The following is a 6,000-nucleotide window of genomic DNA, read 5'->3' as shown; positions in this document are numbered from 1 at the left end:
TGACCATCACTCCAACACACAAGATGGCCACCCCCATGTGGTCAAAGATGGCTGCCCCCATGTCTACAGGGGTGAGAGAAAAAAACACAAGATGGCTGCCACAAGATGGCCAGCAGGGGAGGGCAGTTGTGGGAGATCAGGCCAGCAGGGGAGGGCAGTTGGGAGGGACCAGGCCTGTAAGGGAGGGCAGTTGGGGGCGATCAGGCCTGCAGGGGAGGACAGTTAGGGGCGACCAGGCTGGCATGGGAGGGCAGTTAGGGGTGACCAGGCCGGCAAGGGAGGGCAGTTAGGGGCAATCTGGCCGACAGGGGAGCAGTTAGGCATCGATCAGGCTAGCAGGAGAGTGGTTAGGGGGTGATCAGGCAGGCGAGTGGTTGGGAGCCAGCAGTCCTGGATTGTGAGAAGGATCCCAGATTGGAGAGGTTGCAGGCTGGGCTGAGGGACAAACCCTCCCCCCTCCCATGCACAAATTTTGTGCACCAGGCCTCTAGTGGTGGTATAATAGTATAGAAAGCTCTAGAATCTTCAGTCAGGTAACTTCCTCCCATCACTTATTGGTTATGACCTTGAGCTTCATTTTTCTCATCTTTAAAATGGAATGATACCAAACTCACAGAATTAGGATAAGGTATGAGTAGATACTGTGTATGAAAGTAGCTCCACCCGTAAGACATAGTAGGCAGATACTAAAAATACCTCAAGTTAGTGGCAGCGCTAGGGAAGAGTGGACACCTATGAAGGGAAATATAATGGATTGGGGGGGGGTGTTGGAGAGAGGAAGCCCACCTACCACCTCTCTGCTCTTCCTCTCTCAGTCTGCTGTGGCTAAGGACAGCTATAGGTAGGGAACCATAATGAACCTGCCCACTGAAGCTTGATCAGGAGCCAGAGAAAAACATCCAAGTATATGGCAAACACAGGCATGTTGGCTGGTGGCCCCTGGGTAACTCTCATGGTTTCCGAGATGGCTTCATCCACAGTCACCCAAAAGCCAGGCTGTGATGAGTTAATACCGATTTCTCTGACCTTCTTATCGCCACCTGTTTCCTCCTTTCTGTCTTCCCTACCCCTACCTTAGCCCAAGCCGGCCTCCGGTTATTGCCCTTGTCTGGTCGCTGGCCTCCCTGTCTCCGGCTAGGATGATCTCGGCAGAGACCCTGCTTAGAATCCCCCACTGACTCCCCATTCCCTTCAATCAACCGAATGATCAACAAGTATTTTTTAAAAATATATTCTTATTGATTTCAGAGAGGAAGGGAGAGAGAGAGAGAGAGAGAGAGAGAGAGAGAGAGAGAACATCAATGATGAATCATTGATCAGCTGCCTCCTGCATGCCCCGCACTGGGGATCAAGCCTGCAACCTGGGCATTGCCCTGAAATCGAACCATGACCTCCTGGTTCATAGGTTGACACCCAACCACTGAGCCATGCCGGCTGGGCAGCAAGTACTTTTCAAGGGCCTGCTCTTTGCCAACCCGTGGACACATCCCCGCCCTTGTGGAGCTTACAGCCCAGTGCAGGGGGAGAGGTGGGGGGGTGACAGATAAATGGACTGTTTTCACACTATCTGCGACTGGGGGCCTCTGGAGCCCTTATACAGACGGGGTACCTGACCCGGATTGGCCTGTCAACAAAGGCTCCGGAAGAGTTGATATCTACGCCGGGAACGAAAAGTTGAATGGAAAGAGTTAGCCAACGAAGGCGATGGGGGATGCTGAAATCTCACGCCCTTAGTAGGTCTATGTGGCCCTTAGTAGGTCTATGTGGCCAGCTGACCATCACTTGCTGAGACCCTGGTCACCGACACCGTGGGCACATCGTTTGCAGTTCCAGATTGCCACTCCTTTAACCTGCTCGACTCCCACAGGTCCTTCCAACGTTCACATGACACTTTCCCCAGGAAGATGCTGACCCGCTCCGCGCCCACGTGCTTTAGGTGGGCTCCATGCCTCCTGTGCTCGCCCCATCTCAGCACTCCTGCTCTTCACTGTCATGATATGTCCACTCATCTGTCTCCCTCACTAAGTGGGAATCCAGACAGGGCAAGGCGCTCTCTCATTCATCCTGGTGTCCCCTGCACCCAGCTGGGCCAGGCGTATTATAGGTTTTTTAAAAAATACATTGAATTAAAGGAATCCACCCCTCTATACAGAACAGGTCAGGAAAAACACAGCAAGGACTCGTTTAGGAGTGCAAGGTGTCGGGACTAGGGACTGGTCTGAAGCATCAGGAAGCTGTCTAGCTGCCGGAGGGGGATCCGGTTCCTAAGGGAGGTTCTGAAATGGGGGTTTTAAAAACCCGAAATCGAGTTTATCTGTCTGAAGGGGTTGTTAGGACGCTGGGAGTTGGATGGACAACTTCATGGGGCTTGCCCTAAGGAGCTAAGAGTTTCTGTAGGACCCTCATTCCTGGGCCGTGGGAGTAGGCAGAACCCACGTCTGTTTAATATTCTCTCTGCCCCCACCCGCCCCCGCCGCTCAGGAGCCTCAGCGCTCCCCTTCCCACCAGAGGTTTCCAGCGCCTGATGCCAGGATGGACCTGGCTGCAGGGAGGAGGAGGGAACTCTCTGTCCCTCCCTCCTCCTCCGTCTCCCCACCCTTCCTCCCTCCTCCTCCCCTGGCCCGCTGTGTCTCCCTCCCTCTTTCTCCTCTGAGGCTCTGGAGCCGCCGCGCCGCCGCGAGCCGCGAGCGCCCGGCTCGCAGTCCCGCTCGGGAGTGAAGTGTGGGTGCGGGTGCCGGCACCGCCCGGAGCGGCGGGCCGGGCTGAGGCCGGCGCAGCGGTCCGCGCGGAGGCTCGTCCGGGACGGAGCCCGGGCGCGGGGCCGGAGAGCCGGAGAGCCGGAGAGCCGGGCGGCGGGCCGGCGCCGCGTCCGGGCGAGTCCGGGGCAGGAAGGCGGCCGCAGCCGAGGGCAGAGGGCAGAGGGCGGAGAGCGGCCTGGCCCGCGGAGAGCCCCGCCCGGGACGCAGCCGGCCGCTGGGCGCGCACCCGGGCGGCCCGGAGTCCGGAGCGAGTCGCTGGCCGACGGCGGGGGGCGTGCCCCTCCCAGCCCCGCGCCGGCCGCTGCGCGGCGGGGCATGTGAGCGGGAAGCCGGGCCGCGGCGCAGGACGACGGCGGAGCAGCAGCAGCAGCAGCAGCGCGGAGCCCGGAGCCCGGCGCCCGGCTGAGTAGTAAGTGCTCCCCTCGCGCCCCCTCCCGCCCTCGGAAGTTTGACACTCGCGCCCCCACGGTTCTGGGCACACGGCGGCTCTCATCTCTGCGAGTTTCCGTCCTTTGCAAAGTTTTCCCAAGAAGGATGGGTCCCCTCCCGACCCCAGCAGCGCCGGCCGGCGGGGGCTCCTCGCGGGTAGAGGCAGGGTCGTGGTGGAGAGGGGTGGCCGCCTGGCGAGGCCGCGGGTCGGTGCCTGTGCGCCCCGCGCGAGCCGCGCCGGCGGGGTCCCCGCGCCCGCTCCTGGCCGAGAGGCACCAGGTCTTGCACAGCATCCTGTCCCCTCGCCCAGTTCCAGGACTTCCCAGCAGGAAGCCGAGGCGACCTGTGAGCGCCCCGAGTGGGTCCCCGGGGCCGGCGCCCAGACGGAGATTCCCCCTCGCCCCGCCCTGGGTGTGGGGTGCGGGGCTCCCGCCAGAGCCACCCTTCCCACCCTCCAGGTCGGATCCCCCGCCGGCCAGCCGGGCGCTGCATCCTGTTTGTTTTCTGCTGCTCCTGTCTCACCCCCTCCCACCTCCCACCTCCCACCTCCCACCTCGTCTTCTTCCTACGACCCCCACCTCCCGCCTGGAGAATGGCGTAGGTGAGCCTTTTCTTCCCGGTTTCACCGTCAGAGCAAATCGTGCCTGGGGGTGGAGAGGTGGGGGTGGGGGGCAGTCACTGCTCCCAGCAGTTCGCCATTGTTTTCCCACCCCGCGCGTTCGGTACGTAAACACACACGCAACCTCTCCCTCCTGCTCTCGTTCTCTCTGTCTCTGTCTCTGTCTGTCTCTGTGGCTCCCTCTGCTTCACACGCGCGTGCACACACTCTGCTTCGAGTCCCGAGACGCGCGGGGATGGCCCGCGGGGTCTCCAGCTGCCGGACCCCGCCGGGCAGCGGCTGGGTGACTGCTCCGGAGCTGGGGCGGGGGGCGGGGGGCGGGCAGGGGCGTGGGGGCGGCCGGAGAGCCCCGGGCGGGGCCGCGGGCTGCGCTTGGGCGGGAAGGGAATTTTGAACTTCAGCCCCGGACCTCTCCGGGAGGACCCCAGCGCGCGAGCGGCGGCTCCCGCCCGGACGGTGGACGGCAGCTGCGAGGACTCCAGCGGCGCTCTTGGCAGCCGCCTCCGGGACAGGGGCGAGGAGGAAGCCGGGGAGCTTTCCTGGGAAGTTTGCTTGGATTCTGTGGGAATTTCCGGGCAGGGCGCCTCGGCGCTGGTGAAGTTCGCCCGAAAAGATGCTGCAGCTCTGGGAGGCGTTTCCAGGGACCCTGGCTTCCACGGGCCCCCTTTGCAGGCGGCGTTCCAGATGCTGGGGTTCAGGACATGTGAGACCTAATTCCCCACCAGCGTGAGCTTGGGCGGGTCCTTTAACTTTTCTAGATTTCCCCTTATGCCGAGTGGGCAGAGATATGCACACATCTTTGAAATGGGTATCCAATAATTAGTTAAAGAATAGTGGTCTGAAAGAAAAATTAAAAAAAAAATAGTGGTTTGCAAGGCAGGAACTGCAGGAGGGCAGGGACCCCTCTAACTGTAGCCCTGAAAGTCTGTATCGCTTAGTGGTTGAGAGCCAAGGTTCTGGAGTAGATCCCAGGTATTGCCCCTGGCAGCATGATCTTGAGCAATTTGACCTGACTACTCTGTGCCTCACTTCGCTCGTCTGTAAAATGGGTTTAATATGAACAGTACCTACTTCATAGGGCTGTCTTGAGGATGAAAAGTCTTAATAAAGCAAACAATGCCCAGCACATAGTAAGTGCTGGGGAAATGTTAGCTGTTCTTGTCATTGTTACTGACCTGACCTTGTACAGAGCCCAGAGAGCACTCCTGGATTGTGCTCATTTAATCAGTTATAATAATTGTCCACTTCTGAGAAGGCAGAAACCTCACACTTCCCAACCTTTCCTGGTTTCAGCTTGTCAAATCCTCCCTTACTCCTTTTCTAGTTCCATCTTGTTAAGTCTTTTATCTTTTCTTTCTTGCTCCCTCTCTTCCTTCACAGTTTTTATGAAAGGTACTTCATTCCCTCCTTTAAAAAAAATTCAATCTTGGCCCAACTACAATGTTCTCAGTGGAAATCAGGCCCCAGGAAGTGTCTCCACAGGGTGCCCCCTGAGTACAGGGCACGGGCTGCTGGCTCATGGATTGGATGTGCATTTGTGTCTCTGGGGTTGGGTGAGTTTCCAGAGGGAGGAGCCCAGGTGTCTGGGGCCCCGGGGAAGAGGCAGGTGGGCCGGGCCGGGCCGGCTGGGCTGTTCCTGGGGAAGGCAGCGTCTGTGTTGCCTGTTGGCTGCGGCTCACTTGGGAACCTGGAATATGCCAGCTGCCCGGGTAGAATGGATGTGGGGTTTTGGGTACATGATGGGCCACAGTTTCACCTCCAACTTTCCACTTGTATGTAGAGTATTTTCTAGGAATTTGGGTTTGTCACAGCTCCTTTGATGCTGGACTCTGAGCTGGGGATGAGGGAAGAGCAGGCAGCTGCTGGCCACCCACGCTGTCGCACACAATGGGCTTTCTCTCCTTCCTCTGACCCTCTGACTCCCACCCCAGGCATGAGGGAGGATGGCCAGGTGATTGGTGCTTGGTGCTTGGAGATCCTGCAGGTGGGCGTCCAGTGATGAGAACCAGCCAGTGCGGCCACCCCCCTTCATCCCTTTGACAGAAGTTTGTTGAACACCTACACGTGCCAGCGGGGAGCAGTCAGGTGGTGTGCCCGCCTTCAGGGAGACTTCTTTCTAGTGGGAGGCGACAGGCAGTGATTTGAAATAAGTATCCAAGACGATATTAGATCCTCTGTGATGTGGAAGAGCTA

At 59.0% G+C, this 6,000-nt stretch overlaps 1 protein-coding gene across 3 annotated transcripts in view; it reads left to right on the top strand.

Moving 5' to 3' along the window:
• The first annotated feature begins 2,654 nt into the window (after positions 1–2,654).
• SOX13 (SRY-box transcription factor 13) overlaps positions 2,655–6,000 on the top strand; it is a 48,733-nt gene continuing 45,387 nt past the window's right edge. For all 3 annotated transcript variants that reach the window (XM_079761956.1, XM_079761953.1, XM_079761957.1), the window contains exon 1: positions 2,655–3,168. The gene's annotated coding sequence lies outside the window, so the exon portion shown is untranslated. The remainder of the gene's footprint in view (positions 3,169–6,000) is intronic.

Source organism: Cnephaeus nilssonii, assembly GCF_951640355.1.
Source record: "Cnephaeus nilssonii genome assembly, chromosome: 21".
NCBI lineage: Eukaryota > Metazoa > Chordata > Mammalia > Chiroptera > Vespertilionidae > Cnephaeus > Cnephaeus nilssonii.
This window is presented reverse-complemented; position numbering and strand designations above follow the sequence as displayed.